Here is an 18,133-nt window from a genome sequence, read left to right as displayed (position 1 = left end):
ACAGGCGTGCCACCATGCCCAGCTAATTTTTTGTATTTTTAATGGAGATGTGGTTTCACCATGTTGGCCAGGCTGGTCTCGAACTCCTGACCTCAAGTGATCTGCCCGCCTTGGTCTCCCAAAGTGCTGAGACTACAGGAATGAGCCACTGTGCCTGGCTGCATGAATGTAATGTTTATTGTTCTCAGGTATATATGTATAACTCTACAAATTATATATAATAGCGCTATTTAACATTTTCTTATAATTTATACAAATGATATCATACTTTATAATTCTGCAAGTTGCTTTTTTCTGTTGTTGTTCCACAATATGCTTTTCTTCCTTTTAAAAAGATAGAGACAGGTTTTCACTGTGTTGCTCAGGCTGGTCTTGAATTCCTGGGCTCAAGTGATCCACCTGCCTCAGCCTGCCAAAGTGCTAGGATTACAGGCGTGAGCCACCATGCCCGGCCCACATATATGCTTTTGAGAAATACGAATTCTGATTCATGTAACTCTGGTTCATAGTCTACTGTATAGTATTCTACATGAATGAACCATAATTGGTCTATTTTTTCATTGATGAGGTATAAAGATTATTCCCAATTGTCCACAATTACAAACATGGCAGCAGCAAATGTTTTTATACTCATTCCCCTGTACGACTGAATAGGAGTTTTTCTAGGGGAAAAAATTACAATGGCATGGGGTATGCACATCTGCCAGTTGGACTAGAGTGTCAACCTGCTTTTAAAATTAGTTGTACCAGGCCAGGCACAGTGGCTCACGCCTGTAATCCCAGCACTTTGGGAGGCTGAGGCGGGCGGTTAGTCTGAGGTCAGGAGTTCGAGACCAGCCTGGCCAACATGGTGAAACCCCGTCTCTACTAAAAATACAAAAAAAATTAGCCGGGCCTGGTGGCGCACACCTGTAATTCCAGTTACTCAGGAGGTTGAGGCAGGAGAATCACTTGAACCCGTGGGACGGAGGTTGCAGTGAACTGAGATCATGACACTGCACTCCAGCCTCAGTGACAGTGAGACGCTGTCTCAAAAAAAAATAAATAAATAAATAAACATTACATTCAGGATAGTAATTACTTTGGGAGGCTGGGAAAGGGTAAGTAGTTAGTTTCAGCTATATCTAAAATTTATATATTTTTAAACTATTTACAGTATTTTGAAAAATTTTAAATCTACAGAAAAGTTGCAAGATTAGTACAATAAGAAAAATATAGACCTTGGCCAGGTGCGGTGGCTCATGCCTATAATCCCAGCACTTTGGGAGGCTAAGGTGGGAGGAATCCTTGAGCTCAGGAGTTCGAGACCAGCCTGGGCAACAAAGCAGTTTTCCATCTCTACAAAAATTAAAACATTAACCAGGTGTGGTGGCACACACCTATAATTCCAGATACTCAGGAGGCTGAGGTAGGAGGACTGCTTGGGCCTGGGAGGTCGAGGCTACAGTGAGGCAAGACCACACCACTCTACTCCAACCTAGATGACAGAGTGAGACCCTGTCTCCAAAATACACACACACACACACACACACATATATATATAATTTGTGTGTGTATATATACAGTATGTGTATATATACGTTATTTTATATAATATGTATGTTATTTTCTTGTATATGTATATGTGTGTATATATACAATATATATATATACACACGCACACACATCCCTTACTAGATTCACTAATGAATATTTAAATTTATATTTCTTAAAAGAGATCTGAAGCATATATGTTAAAATCTGTTGGAGATGGCTGGTGGGCACTACACCCTTACCAGAATGACTAAAATTAAAAAGACTGACAATACCAAATGTTAGTCCAGATGCTAGTAAATAAATGAGTTAGCAGTTAGTAAGAATGTAACTACAATTTATTGATGTTCGGAGTATAAAATGGTACTACCACTTTAGAAAATGAGAGATAATGGCTGGGCGTGGTGACTCACGCCTGTAATCCTAGCACTTTAGGAGGCTGAGGTGGGCGGATCACCTGAGGTCAGGGGTTCAAGACCAGCCCAACATGGCAAAACCTCGTCTGTGCTAAAAAAATTCAAAAATTAGCCAGGCGTGATGGCACATGCGCGTAATCCCAGCTACTCAGGAGACTGAGGCAGGAGAATCGCTTGAACCGGGGAGGCGGAGATTGCAGTGAACTGAGATTGCGCCACTGCATTCCAGCGTGGGCGACAGAGTGAGACTGTCTCAAAATAAAAAAGAAAGAAATAAAAAAAGACTGGCAGTACCCTCTAAAGCTACAAATATATATATTTTTTTCTGTCTGGCAGCAATTCTATTCCTGGATATATCCCTAAGAGAAATACATACTTGTGTCCACCAATGTTAAGAGCTTTACTCATAATGACAAGAAATGAAAACAACTCAAATGTCTATCAACAATAGAATGGACAAAAATTACGCTATATTCATACAACTGAATCTGCACAGCAACGAAAAAGACCAAACTACTGGCCAGGCACAATGGCTCACACCTGTAATCCTAGCACTTGAGGAGGCTGAGGTGGGCAAATCGCTTGAACCCAGGAGTTCGAGACCAGCCTGGGCAACATGGCAAAATCCCTTCTCTACAAAAAATACAAAAATTAGCCAGGCATGGGTGGTATGTGCCTGTAGTCTTAGCTACTCAGGAGGCTGAGGCAGGAGGATCACTTGAGCGTGGGAGGTTCAGGCTGCAGTGAACCGTGATCATGCCACTGCACTCCAGCCTGGGCGACAGAGTGAAACCCTGTCTCACAAAAAAAAAAAAAAAAAAAAAAAACAAATTACTACCAACAAAATGGATGAATCTTACAGACATAATACATAAATAAAAGGGTGTGTATCCCTTAAAAGACGGTTGGTGCATTTAGGGATCTTTGTCATGTAATTATCTCTACATTAAAATATTTTATAATTTAAAAAAGAAAAAATACATCTATTGGATCTAAAAATTCAACTCATGGAAATCTACCCGAAGGAATATCTGAATTACTAAAAATACATTCACACAATATATTTTTTTTACAATTTATGTAAACTGTAGAAAAAATTAGAAAAGGGTCAGTATCTTACAAAAGGGAAATGGCTAAACTTACGGTATGCCTGCAATGTAACACTGGACACTTATTTAAAATGATGTTTACAAAGAAATGTAATAGGGAAATGTCATAGGGAAAACATAGCACAATTTAATCAAAATATCAGGAAAAGTAGAATACAAATTGTAATATAAAGTGTGAGCTGTTGTTCTGGATCTTTTGGCTAAGATCAAGTGCACACTGTAATCTCAATCATATTTTATAGAATGATAATGGTAGAAATTTAAAAATACTGTGATTCCTTTTTTTTTTTTTTTTTTTTGAGAGTCTTGCTCTGTCACCCAGGCTAGCGTGCTGTGGTGTGATGTCAGCTCACTGCTCACCTCCCGGGCTCAAGCAATCCTCCCACCCAGGCCTCCTTAGTAGCTGGGACTACGGGTATGCACCACCTTGCCCAACTAATTTTTGTATTTTTAGTGGAGATGTAGTTTTTGCCATGTTGCCCAGGTGGGTCTTGACCTCCTGGCCTCAGGTGATTCTCTTGCCTCTGCCTCCCAAAGAGCTGGGATTACAGGCATGGGCTACCACACCCGGCTACTGTGATTCCAATTTTACCTGTTTACGTATATACAAACATGTATACACATCCAGGGTGAAAAAACACTAAAATGTCATACACCAAAATATTGATAGTGACTACCTATGTATGTCATGATAATAAATGTTTTGTTTGTATTCTCCAATGTTTCTACAAAGTATACGTATTACTTTTATTTATTTGAGATAGAGTCTTACTCTGTTGCCCACCCTAGAGTACAGTGGCACGATCTTGATCTCGGCTTATTGTAACCTCCACCTGCCAGGTTCAAGCAATCCTCCCACTTCAGCCTCCTAAGTAGGTGGGAGTGTAGGTGCCCACCACCACACCCAGCTAATGTTTGCATTTTTAGTAGAGATGAGGTTTCACCATGTTGGCCAGGCTCGTCTCAAACTCTTGACCTCAAGTGATCTGCCCACCTTGGCCTCCCAAAGTGCTGGGATTACAGGCATGAGCCACCAAGCCCGGCCTGTATTACTTTTATAATCAGAAAAGAAATCAGGCTAGGTGCAGTGGCTCACACCTGTAATCCCAGCACTTTGGGAGGCCGAGGCAGGAGGATTGCCTGAGGCCAGGAGTTCAAGACCAGCCTGAGGAATACAGCAAGACCCTGTCTCTACCAAAAAAAAAAAAAAAAAAAAATTAGCCAGCTGTTGTGGCATACACCTATAGTCCCAGCTACTCGGGAGGTTGAGGTGAGAGGATTGCTTGAGCCCAGGAGGTTGAGACTGCAGTGAGTGAGCTATGATCGTGCCACTGCACTCCTGCCTGGGCTACAGAGTGAGTCTCTGTCTCTAAAATATAAATAAATAATGGTGGTGTTTTTTTTTTTTTGAGACGGAGTCTTGCTCTGTCGCCTAGGCTGGAGTGCAGTGGTGCTATATTGGCTCACTGCAAGCTCCGCCTCTCGGGTTCACACCATTCTCCTGCCTTAGCCTCCCGAGTAGCTGGGTCTACAGGCACCCGCCACCACGCCCAGGTAATTTTTTGCATTTTTAGTAGAGACGGGGTTTCACCGTGTTAGCCAGGATGGTCTTGATCTCCTGACCTCGTGATCCGCCCACCTCAGCCTCCCAAAGTGCTGGGATTACAGGCGTGAGCCACCACGCCCAGCAATAAATAATGGTTTTAATGTATGAAAAATAAAATGACTAGCAGTAAATACAAGAGAACATTAACAATGGTTGTTTCTAGAGTTGAAATTTGGGAAATATTTTTTTTTTTAATTTTATGAATTTTCCAACCATCTATATTGAGCCCATATTGTTTTAGAATTCAAAAACGAATAAATTTCACTTCTAAAAGTGTGTAATACAATTCCACAATCCTAGAGGACAAACTATCCCTGCCACCACAGTCCCCAGAACCCTGTCTGTTTGCATTAGCATAGGGTGATAATGCTTCAAGTTCAGTAACTGGCTGAAGTCACCATCTGCATGGAAGTATTAAGCAGCGGCACCCCCCCACACCCTCCCCTCCACCCCCTCACCCCCGCCCCCCCCCCCCGGCCCCCGAGCCCTGGCTGCTTGTCCTGGCTCAGTGCCTCGGCTTTGCTGGGAATGCCAAGGACTTGGAGGGATCCTGGGTGATTATAAAGAGCCAAGGCAGCAGGGGCCAGTGCAAGACACTTTTATAACTGTCATTTTGGTTGAATGAAAGGAAAAATAATGCAATCTCATCCTGGTAATTTGATACTTCATCCAGCATGTTGAGAATTTCAAACGTCCATGACACTGAGCTTATGAGAATCGCATGGTTTTCAAAATTGCGGGCCGTGAAATCCAGAGGATCTGAGTTTGAGCCCTGACTCTGCCACCTGCTGGCTGTGTGACTCTGTGTGTTGTGTCCCTTAATTTCTGTAATCTTCACTTTCTTTCAAATGCTAATGACATTATTATCTATTCTGAGGACTATTATTATTATTATTATTTTGATGTGGAGTCTCACTCTGTTGCCCAGGCTGGAGTGTAGTGGTGAGGACTATTATTATTATTATTATTATTATTATTCTTTTGACATGGAGTCTCACTCTGTTGCCCAGGCTGGAGTGTAGTGGTGAGGACTATTATTATTATTATTATTCTTTTGACATGGAGTCTCACTCTGTTGCCCAGGCTGGAGCATAGTAGTGTGATCTTGGCTCACTGCAACCTCCACCTCCCAGGTTCAAGTGATTCTCCTGTCTCAGCCTCCTAAGTAGCTGGGATTATAGGCGCACATCACCAGGCCCGGCTAATTTTTGTATTTTTAGTAGAGACGAGGTTTCACCATTTTGGCCAGGCTGGTCTGGAACTCCTGACCTCAGGTGATCCGCCTGACTAGGCCTCCCAAAGTGTTGGGATTATAGGCGTGAACCACCACACCCAGCCCCAGAGGACTATTATGATTAAATGAGATAAAGTATGGCAGCCCATAGGGGGTCCTCAGTACAAGTTAGTATCATCATGATCATCATCCTTCTTGGGTTGAAGCAACATGTTAGCTGATATTTTGAGTGCTGACTCTTTGAGAATTTACCAAATAAAGTCTCCAAATCAAAACCAAAAACCTATTAAAATGACATTGACCTGTAATCCTAATGTATCTGGAATGTATTCCTTCTGGTGGGTTCTTGGTCTCTCTGACTTAAAGAATGAAGCTGTGGACCCTCGCAGTGAGTGTTACAGTTCTTAAAGATGGTGTGTCCGGAGTTTGTTTCTTCAGATGTGTCTGGAGTTTTTGCCTTCCGGTGGGTTCACGGTCTCGCTGACTTCAGGAGTGAAGCCACAGACCCTCGCAGTGAGTGTTATTGCTCACAAAGGTGGTGCAGACGCAAAGACTGAGCAGCAGCAAGATTTATTGTGAAGAGCGAAAGAACAAAGCGTCCGCAGCGTTGAAGGGGACCCGAGCAGGTTGCCGCTGCTGGTTGGGGGTGGCCAGCTTTTATTCCCTTATTTGTCCCTGACCATGTCCTGCTGATTGGTGCGTTTTTACAGAGTGCAGATTGGTGCGTTTACAAACCTTTAGCTAGACACAGAGCGCTGACTGGTGAGTTTTTACAGAGTGCAGATTGGTGCGTTTACAAACCTTTAGCTAGACAGAAAAGTTCTCCAAGTCCCCACTCCATACAGGAAATGCAGCGGGCTTCACCTCTCACTAACACTTTGGGAGATTGAGGCAAAAGGATTGCTTGAGCCCAGGAGTTCAAGACCAGCTTGGGCAACATAGGGAGATCCCGTCTATACAAGTGATAATTAAAAAATTAGCCGGGAGTGGTGGCATGTGCCTGTGGTCCCAGCAACTCAGGGGGCTGGGGTGGGAGGCTTACCTGAACCCAGGAGGTTGAGGCTGCAGTGAGCTATGACTGGATCACTGCCCTCCAGCCTGAGTGACAGTGAAATCCTGTCTCAAACAAAACAAAACAAAACAAAACAAAACAAAAAACCACACCATTAAAATGACATTGAGTAGAAAAATTAGATCTCTCATACCATGAATATACAATGTTGCAACCTCTTTGGAAGATGGTCTGGCAGTTCCTCCCGGGAGGTGGAGGTTGCAGTGAGCTGAGATCGCACCGCTGAACTCCAGCCTGGGCAACAGAGCGAGACTGTCTCCAGAAAAAAAATAGAAAATATCCAGCAATCTTGGGGAAAAAAAAATCGTAAAAGATATAAATGGGTTTGGAAGGTAGAATAGAGTTCCAGAAAGCATAGTATGTATTGCTCTTAAGGGAGGCTTGAGAGAGAGAAAAGAAGTTGAGGAAATATTTGCTCTCAAGACTTAGGACCTGAAATCCCCTATCTGTTATAGAGCTGGGAGCTGCTGCTTCTCCATGAAGTGCTTGAGGAGTGGGATCAGGTGTGTGAGTTTTGCAGGGGCATGAAGTTTTACCATAGGAGCTTAGAGCACATGCTATTTGAGAGTGGGGAGGGTATCTGAGAAAAATCCCTGGGTTGCATGCGTATTCTCCCTCTATTATAGAATTGTCTGAGTTTTTTTGTGGTTTTCTTTTCTCTTTTTGATGGAGTCTCAATCTGTCCCCCAGGCTGGAGTGCAATGGCGCGATCTCGGCTCAGGGCAACCTCCGCCTCCCAGGTTCAAACGATTCTCCTGCCTCAGCCTCCCAAGTAGCTGGGATTACAGGCATGAACCACCACGCCTGGCTAATTTTTCGTATTATTGGTAGAGATAGGGTTTCACCTTTTGGCCAGGCTGGTCTTGAATTCCCAACCTCAGCCCAGTCTGCTCACCTCAGCCTCCTAAAATACTGGGATTACAGGCAGCATTGACTTTTTTGTTTGAGAGGGAGTCTCGCTTTCTCGCTTTGTCGCCAGATCAGAGTGTAGTGGCGTTATCTCGGCTCACTGGAATCTCCGCCTCCCAGATTCAAGCGATTGTCCTGCCTCAGCCTCCCCAGTAGTTGGGATTACAGGCATGCACCACCATGCCCAGCTAATTTTTGTATTTTTAGTAGAGACGGGGTTTCACTAAGTTAGCCAGGATAGTCTCGATCTCTTGACTTTGTGATCCGCCTGCCTCGGCCTCCCAAAGTGCTGGGATAACAGGCGTGAGCCACTGCGCCCAGCCCGCATTGTCTGTTTTTTTAAAGCTGATGTTTATTGCGTGGTTACTATGTGCTGGGCACTGTACCAGATTTATCCTTCTTCATTCTGTGCTGTAGTATCCTGTGAGACAGGGGCTGTAGCTCAGAGAGTTTGGGTAAGTAAATTACTTGCTAACACATGGCAGAACCAGCATTCAAACTCAGCCAGCCAGTCTCAAAGCCTAAACACTTCGCCACATCCCACATCACCTCTCAAAGGTGTTTCAAGAAACCACCATGGCAGTGCCCATGAAGAGGGATTTATAACCTCAACCTGATCATATTCAAAGTCAGATTCACTATATCAGCCCCCATACCTGCTCCATCCGAGTTGGAAATCTCAGTATATCCTTGGTACCTTATTCTGCAACATCCCAACACTCTCTGCCACAGTCAGTCAACAAATCCTATTGACTCTATTTTGGAAATAGCTCCCAAATCTGATTCTCCTCCTCATTCCTACTGCCTAAGTTAGCTCAATTTTGCATCATCTCTGACCTACACTGTGGCAAAAAACATCTTTTCTGGGTTTTTTTTCTCCCTACTGAAAACCATTCTCCACACGACTTCTAAAATTAGATACACATACACACACATCCAATGCCACTCTCCTGCTTAAAAACCTCCATTGGGAGGCTGAGGTGGGAGGATCGCTTGATCTTAGGAGTTCAAGGTTACAATGAGCTGTGATCACCACACCACTGCACTCCAGCCTGGGCTACAGAACAAGAACATGTCTCTGAAAAAATAAAAAAAATAAAAAAAATAAAAAGAAAATCATCCACTGGTTTCCTGCTATCTATAGAATAATTTATATAACCAATCTCCTCGGTTCTGGGGACAAACAGGTTATTCCTAAATTCTCGAGATTATCAGCAAAATATGAGGAGCAGTCTTGCAGTTAAAGCTTTGTAGATATCTTATTCTTTTGGGAAAAATTCCTTGATGTGAAATTGCTGAATCAAAGGATATGCACATTTTTGAAGGCATTTTATATTATCAAGCCATCCTTCAAAAGTGTCATGCCAAGTTATACTCACCAGAAGTGTGTGTGAGGGCTGGGTATGGTGGCTTATGCTTGTAATCCTAGCACTTTGAGAGGCCGAGGCAGGTAAATCACTTGAGGCCAGGAGTTTGAGATCAGCCTGGCCAACATGGTGAAATCCCATCTCTACTAAAAATACAAAAATTAGCAAGGCGTAGTGGCGTGTGCCTGTAATCCCAGCTACTCAGCTACTTGGGAGGCTGAGGCATGAGAATCGCTTGAGCCTGGGAGGCAGAGGTTGCAGTGAGCCGAGATCACACCACTGCAGCCTGGGCAACAGAGTGAGACTCTGTCTCAAAAAAAAAAAAAGAAAAGAAAAGAAAAGAAAAGAAATGTGCGTGAGTAATACAACTCATTTATAAATCACATATTTACATGAGGATACCCATGAAGTAGAAATGTGTTCTATTTACTTTCAAATCATCAGAGCTGAAATATTGAAAGGCACGTGGTAGATACCCAGCCAATGCTTGTTGAACGTATGAATGAACTGAGTAAGCAGAAGAAAAATTCTAAAGTGCCCCCTGATCTGTGTATGGCTCAAATGATAACATCCTAACATAACTGCTAGTATGCCTTGTCTATTTCATGTGGAATTGATTCAACAGCATCCCCTTGCATACAGGGCTGATATTTCTGGATGCTCCAAAATGCTGCTCCATCCAGGAAATAAAATCCTTGCATCTAGCCGGAGGTGGTACCCCATGCCTGTAATCCCAGCACTGTGGAAGGTCAAGGCACGAAGATTGCTTGAGCCCAGGAGTTCAAGGCCAGGCTGGGCAACTTGGTGAGATCGTGTCTCTCCAAAAAAAAAAAAAAATTCCTTGCATTCTACCTATATTTACTGTGTATTTATAACCCCAACCTTAGTCTCTACAGTTTTTTACCATCATCTATGCAGGGGAGTTACCCTCTGGAAAAAGGTTCACCTAAACTAAACAGTAAAGTGAGTAAAGACATGCTAAAAGTTTACGAACTTATATTTCCAGATGTGTCTATACAACTCTCTGTTGGGCAGCACCACTAGACTAGATATCCCAGAAGCACTTCAAATTTAATATCTTCCTCCAGATCCTATCTTGTGTATTTCCTATGACAGCTGATGACACCTTTGTTTGAGCTAGTCATTGAAACCAGTAAATTTGTACTTTGTTTTTGTTGTTGTTGTTTTTGAGACAGTCTCACTCTGTGGCCCAGGCTGGAGTGCAGTGGCACGATCTCAGCTCACTGCAACCTCCACCTCCTTGGTTCAAGCAATTCTCCTTCCTCAGCATCCCTAGTAGCTGGGACTACAGGCAGCGCCACCACACCTGGCTAATTTCGTTTTGTATTTTTACTAGAGACAGGGTTTCACCATGTTGGCCAGGCTGGTCTTGAAGTCCTGACCGCAAGTGATCCACCTGCCTCACCTTCCCAAAGTGCTGGGACGGTGCCCGGCCGTAAATTTGTACTTTGACCTACAAATCTGGCTGATACTACCTAGGTAAATCTAAATTTATTAACCTATACTCTGTCCCTTACTCTCTACTAGCATTGAACTATTTTGGTCTCAACTTCTCTCTCCCCTAGACAATCCATTTTTATTTAATGTTCACGGTCTCGCTCTGTTACCCAGGCTGGAGCACAGTTGCAGGATCTCGGCTCACTGCAACCTCCGCCCCTGGGTTCAAGTGATCCTTCCACCTCAGCCTCTTGTATAGCTGGGACCACTGAGGTGCACCACCACACCCAGCTAATTTTTTGTATTTTTGGTGGAGATGGGTTTCGCCACGTTGTCCAGGCTGGTCTTGAACTCCTGGGCTGAAGCGATCTGCCCACCTCCACCTCTCAAAATGCTTGGAACAGCTACTTAGGAGGCTGAGGCAGGAGAATTGCTTGAACCCCGGAGGCAGAGTTTGCAGTGAGCCAAGATTGCGCCACTGCACTCTAGACTTTGTGATAAAGTGAGACTCTGTCTCAAAACAAACAAACAAACAAAAAAACTAGAGGCAGGGGCCCAGCGCAGTGGTTCATGCCTCTAATCTCAGCACTTTGGGAGGCCAAGGTGGAATGATCCCTTGAGGCCAGGAGTTCGAGACCAGCCTGGAAAACATAGTGAGACCCTGTCTCTACAAAAAGTAGAAACGTAGCTGCATGTAATGGCATGCATGTGTAATCCTAGCTATTCAGAAGGCTGAGGCAAGAGGATCACTTGAGCTCAGGAGCTGAAGGCTGTAGTGAGCTATGGAGTGCACCACTGCACTCTCAACTGGGTGAGAGAGAGAGAGAGAGAGACCCTATCTCTGAAAAAACAAAACCAAACTAGAGTTGGGAGATCATTGGAAGACTCTAGTGAAAAAATTTATTAGTGCTTGTCAAATTTCAGTGTGTTAAAATGCACATTCTAATCCAGAGAGTCTGAGGTGGGTATCTAAGATTCTTACATGTTCCCAGGTGATGTTGAGACTCTGATCCATGGACCACACTCTGAGTATCAAGGGTCTCCATGAGAAACAGCAATGATCTGAAATAAGCAATGGCAGTGGAATCAAAGACAGGATGGACTAAACAAATATAAAAATGATAGAATGTGGCCAGGCGCGGTGGCTCACACTTGTAATTCCAGCACTTTGGATGGCCACGTAGGGCGGATCACTTGAGGCCAGGAGTTCGAGACCATCCTGGCCAACATGGCAAAACCCTGTCTCTACTAAAAATAGAAAAATTATTATTATGTACCACCGGGTGTGGTAGTGGGCACCCATAATCCCAGCTACTCAGGAGGCTGAGGCAGGAGAATTGCCTGAACCCAGGAGGCAGGGGTTGCAGTGAGCCGAGATTGAACCACTGCACTGCAGCCTTGGTAACAGAGTAAGACCCTGTCTCATTAAAAAAAAAAAAAAAAAAAAAAGAACTTGTTGACAAAGCAGCGTGAGATAGCCACACTGAGTTGACAAAGATCTCATCCATGGTAAAGAAGTCTGGGCCTGTCTGGGCCAGGCACAGTGGCTCATGCCTGTAATCCCAATGCTTTCAGAGGCCGAGGCAGGAGGACTGCCTGAGGCCAGGAGTTCAAGACCAGCCTGGGCTATATGGTGAAACTCTGTCTCTACAAAAAAAAAAAAAAAAAAAAAATTATCCAGGTGTGGAGGCCTGTAGTCCCAGCTACTCCAGAGACTGAGGTAGGAGGATTGCTTGAGCCTAGCAGGTCAAGACTACAGTGAACTATAATTGTACTGCCTCACTCCAGCCTGAGCAACAGAATGAGACACTGTCTCAAACAAACAAACAAAAGTCTGAATTCATCTGCACAACCTGTTTTAAAATACTAGCTTTTTGAAAGTAACTCTCAGTCCCCTGTGTTACTTTTAAGGACCCATTAGAGATATTTGGAACCTCCCACTAAGATTCCCTAGCACAGCAAATTTCTCAGAAGCGCAAAGGAAAATAAAATAGAAACATTTATTTAGCATATACCATGAGCCCTTCACTTCATACTTTTGTCCATGTCTGGTGCCCTGGAATATCTCCATGGCCACCAGACACACACACACACACACACACACACACACACACAATGAGCTGATCATTCCTTTATGTCACTATTGTATCCCTTTTATTTATTTAGTTGTTTATTTATTTTGAGATGGAGTCTCGCTACGTTGACCAGGCTGGAGTGCAGTGGCACGATCTTGGTTCACTGCAACCTCCACCTCCCCGGTGCAAGTGATTCTCCTGTCTCCCAAGTAGCTGGGATTACAGGTGCCTGCCACTATGCCTGGCTGTCACTACTGTATCTTTGATATACCTCTTAAACTGCACTGGAGTTACTAGAAGCATGATCATAAGAGTGTGGGTTTGGAAATCAACCTGACTCTGCCATGTATTGGCTTAGTGGCAAAGGGCAAGGACCTTTGTTTTCTCAGCTATAACAATGAGAGTGAATGCACTATAGCAAAGATGTGGACTCAATCTAAGTGTCCATCTTCAGATGAGTAGATAAAGAAAATGTGATACATATACGCAATAGAATACTATTCAACCATTAAAAGAATGAAACCATGTCCTTTGCAGCAATATGGACAGAACTGGAAGCCATTATCTTAAACCAGCCAGACACAGAAAGACAAATATTGCATGTTCTCACTCATAAGTGGAAGCTAAAGAATGTATACACAGAAATGTAGAGTGTGGAATGATAGATGATGGAGATTGAGAAGGGTTAGGGTGTGGGAGGTGGGTGGATGATGAGAAGTTACTTATTCAGTACAATACACGTCATTTAGGTGATGGACAGCCTAAAAGCTCTGACTTCTCCAGTATGAAATCTATGCATGCAACAAAATTGCACCTGTACCCCATAAATTTCTGGAAATGTTTATAATGGGAGTTTGCAAGTTGTTGGTTTGTATGGCAAAAAAAAAGAAAATAAATGAATCAGCTGAGTGTGGTGGCTTACACCTATAATCCCAGCACTTTGGGAGGCCAAGGTGGGTGGATCCATTGAGGCCAGGGGTTCGAGACCAGCCTGGCCAACGTGGCAAAACCCTGTCTCTACAAAAAATACAAAAATTAGCTCAGCATGGCGGTGCGCTCCTATAGTCCCAGCTACTCAAGAGGCTGAGGCACGAGAATCGCTTGAACCCAGGAGGTGGAGGTTGCAGTGAGCTGAGATGGCGAGACTCTGTCTTAAAAAACAAAACAAAACACACAAAAATAAAATGAGAATAATATCTACTGTGTTATAAAAAAGGTCCTGTGTATCCTTTATGATGCTTTCCTTCAAGTAACAGAAAACCTAATTCCCAGTGGTTTGAAAAATAAAGGGAATCTCCTAGCTCCTATAACAGAAAAGCCCAGAGCAGGCTTTGGGCATAGGCTATATCAGAGGTTATGAAATCATCAGGGTTTCTCTGAGATTCTTTCAGTGATACCCTCTTGTCTCCATGTCTTTCACGGTAACAAAAAATGGCTATGGTAGTCCTAGGCCTTACATCTATATTAACATCTCTATGACACAATGAGAGAATATGCCTTTGTCTTGGTTTTCCATCAAAGGTTATGAGATTCACTCTAATTGGGCAGCTGCAGTTAACATGATTGTCTCTGAACCCTGTAGCAAGGGGCATGAAACGCCCTGATTGGCTTAATCTGTCATGTGCTCCACCTCTTGAGCCAAGTAAAGTCATCTTCTGGGAAGATCCCCAAAAAGGAACTGGGAGCTGTTGGGAAGTGGGGGAGGTAAGGAAATCGATGGTAGAAACCATTCAACTACACCATATCAATTACCACATGATGTAAAGGGCTTGGCATAGACCCTTATCTACAGTTAGTGAGCATACAAAAAGTGGTAGCTCTAATTTGCTTAGAAGTCTGTCTGCTGGCCAGGTGCGGTGGCTCATGCCTGTAATCCCAGCACTTTGGGAGGCTGAGGCGGGTAGATCACCTGAGGTCAGGATTTCAAGACCAGCCTGACAACGTGGCGAAACCCTGTCTCTACTAAAAATACAAAAATTATCTGGGTGTGGTGACACGCACCTGTAAGTTGCAGCTACTCAGGAGGCTGAAGCAGGAGAATCACTTGAACCCTGGAGGCAGAGGTTGCAGTGAGCCACGATCGCGCCACTGCACTCCAGGCTGGGAGACAGAGGGAGACTCCTATCAAAAAAAAAAAAAAAAAAAAAGGTGGCCAAGCACAGTGGCTCATGCCTGTAATCCCAGCACTTTGAGAGGCCAAGGCGGGCGGATCACGAGGTCAGGAGATCTAGACCATCCTGGCCAACACAGTGAAACCGTGTCTCTACTAAAAATACAAAAAATTAGCCAGGTGTGGTGGTGGGCGCCTGTAGTCCCAGCTACTCGGTAGGCTGAGGCAGGAGAATGGCGTGAACTGGGGAGGCGGAGCTTGCAGTAAGCTGAGATCGCACCACTGCACTCCAGCCTGGGTGACAGAGCGAGACTCAGTCTCAAAAAATTAAAAAAAAAAGGTCTGTCTGCTAGACCGTAGGCAAATAGCCGGGTCCTCATCTTATTCACCTTGGAAATCTCCAAAGGCTAGCATAGTGTCTGGGACAGACAGCTTAAATACTGTTGAATTAATGTTGGCAATTGAAATTGTGAAATAGTTATAGAAATTATTTCAACAACCAAAAAAGAGGATTGCATGGCCTCAGGTGATATGAAAACATAAACTATTGCTGATTCATAGCATTAATAAGACAAAGGAGCTGCATATAGCTGAGTTATAGACTGGGGATATAATTGGGATATATTCCAGTACACATTTTAAGTGTCTATTATAAATTTTGGTCACTTTAGAAAAGAAATGCTAAGCAAAGTGTTCTGGTGTGTTTTGCCTGTCTTGGTAGTGGAAGGGAAGAAAATCAGTCTTTTTCTTTCTTCTCCCCCTTAAAACTATTTAAGAAGGGAACTGGGCGAGGTGGCTCATGCTTGTAATCCCAACACTTCGGGAGGTCAAGGTCGGAGGATCACTTGAGTTCAGGAATGTAAGACCAGCCTGGGCCACATAGTAAGACCTCATCTCTACAAAAAAAAAATAATAAAATACCAGGGCTGGGCACGGTGGCTCACACCTGTAATCCCAGCACTTTGGGAGGCCGAGGTGGGCAGATCACAAGGTCAGGAGATCGAGACCATCCTGGCTAACATGGTGAAGCCCTGTCTCTAGTTTAAAAATACAAAAAAATTAGCCAGGCAGGATAGCATGCGCCTATAATCCCAGCTACTCAGGAGGCTGAGGCAGGAGAATTGCTTGAACCAGGGAGATAGAGGTTGCAGTGAGCCAAAATGGTGCCACTGCATTCAGCTTGGGGGACAGAGTGAGACTCTGTCTTAAAGAAATAAAAATTATTAAAAAAAAAAAAAAAAAGGATCCCCTGGACATACAATAAGTAATCTACTACTCCTTAGGCAAATAAATAACAATTCTATCATTTGGGAATCTTAAGATCGGTTCTACCACTTTATGAACCTTCAGACTCAATCTCTATTTTAGAGATACTAACATTGATTGATCCCACTATGTGCCAGGCACTGTCCTTCACACCTTCACATATATGATCTCATTTAATCCTCATTTAATTTTGGCAGAGAAAGGTTGAGCTCCTTACCCAGGATCGTATAACTAGGAAATAAAGACCAAAGCACATGCCTCACTCTTCTTGTTATTAGAAAAAATTTCCTTCTGTAAACCTCAGGGACTTTACAAGTGAAATACTGGATTACTGTAATATGATTCATCAGCCCAATTTAATATTACCTATTCATTATAACGTAATGCTGCTCACACAACTGAGAAAACGCTGTTGCTTTACCCCCTCTGGCTCAGTAGCAGCCACACATAAATCACAAAACTATAAACATATGCTAATTACATAACCTATGTAGGCAATCAATATTAAGAAAAGTGTTTACTGCCCAATATTTCTGTGGTTGAAAATGTACAGTCTAATTTTGATCTGCAGTAACATCTAGGTTAATGCTGATTCAGAAGGAAAACATTTGTTGTTGCCATGAGAAGAGGCATTGAAACTCTGAATCACCACCTCAAATGCTACCACTATTAATATAAGTAGATACATAGGAAGATTGAATTAGACCATCTCGGACCACCAGGTTTACAATTCTACCAGCAGATACATGCAAGAAGTATTGTCACAGTACTTATGTCACGTTATTCCATTGACGTCATCACCAACTAAGCTTATAATTAATGTGTGGTCAATTTGGTCAATGTCACCAGCGTAGCATACTAACAAAAACAAGGGTTGCAAACACAAATGCCTATAAGGCAGAATGTAAGATGGTAGGAAGCAAAGTCTATAGGGAACTATATAATAGAGGCTGCAGATTCAAGGCACATTCTAAAGCACAGCAGTCCCCAACATTTTTGGCACCAGGGACTGGCTTTGTGGAAGACAATTTTTCCACAGGCAGCAAGGGATGGAGCGCAGGATGGTAATGGTCTTGGGATGAAACTGTTCCACCACAAATCATCAGGAATTAGATTCTCATAAGGAATATGCAACCTGGATCCCTTGTGTGTGCAATTCACAACAGGGTTTATGCTCCTATGAGAATCTAATGATACTGCTGATCTAAGAGGAGGCAGAACTCAGGCAGCAATGCAAGCAATGGGGAGCGGCCAGAAATACAGATGAAGCTTCAATTGTCCACCCACTATTCACCTCCTGCTCTGTGGCCCAGTTCCTAACAGGCCACAGACCAGTACAGGTCCATGGCCCAGGGATTAGGGACCCCTGCTGCGGCACATTGCTTAATAGAGGACTGTAGCAGGCATGTGCCCAGATGTTTCCTTTTTTTCTTTTCTTTTTTTTTTTTCTTTTTCTTTTTTGAGACAGTCTGGCTCTGTTGCCCAGGTTGAAGTGTGTGAGTGTGATCGCGGCTCAACCTCCCAGCCTCAAGCAATCCTCTCGCCTCAGCCTCCCAAGTAGCTGGGATTACAGGCGCACTCTACCACACCCAGCTAATGTTTTTGTGTTATTTGTAGAGTTGGCGTTTTGCCATGTTGCCCAGGCTGGTCTGGAATTCCTAAGCTCAAGCTGTCTGCCCATCTCTGCCTCCCAAAGTGCTGGGATTGCAGGAGTGCACCACCACACCTGGCCTGAAACCCAGATTTTATATATTTATTTATTTATTTATTTATTTATTTATTTTTGAGATGGAGTCTCGCTCTGTTGCCAAGGCTTGAGTGCAGTGGCGCAATCTTGGCTCACTGCAACCTCCACCTCCCTGGTTCAAGCGATTCTCCCACCTCAGCCTCCCGAGTAGCTGGGATTACAGGCACATGCCACCACGCCTGGCTAATTTTTGTATTTTTAGTAGAGACAGTTTCACCATGTTGGCCAGGC

At 43.7% G+C, this 18,133-nt stretch overlaps 1 protein-coding gene across 2 annotated transcripts in view; it reads right to left on the bottom strand.

Moving 5' to 3' along the window:
* MPV17L (MPV17 mitochondrial inner membrane protein like) overlaps positions 1-18,133 on the bottom strand; it is a 40,390-nt gene that overhangs the window by 1,575 nt on the left and 20,682 nt on the right. The window contains exons 5-6 of one of the 2 annotated variants that reach the window (XR_010110478.1): positions 11,687-11,766; positions 6,941-8,957 (exon numbers count right to left, since the gene is read on the bottom strand). The gene's annotated coding sequence lies outside the window, so the exon portion shown is untranslated. The remainder of the gene's footprint in view (positions 1-6,940; positions 8,958-11,686; positions 11,767-18,133) is intronic. The other variant, XR_010110479.1, reaches the window with a different exon arrangement.

Source organism: Pan paniscus, chromosome 18, assembly GCF_029289425.2.
Source record: "Pan paniscus chromosome 18, NHGRI_mPanPan1-v2.0_pri, whole genome shotgun sequence".
Taxonomy (NCBI): domain Eukaryota; kingdom Metazoa; phylum Chordata; class Mammalia; order Primates; family Hominidae; genus Pan; species Pan paniscus.
The sequence above is the reverse complement of the archived record's forward strand: the minus strand, read 5'-3'. Positions and strand labels throughout refer to the sequence as shown.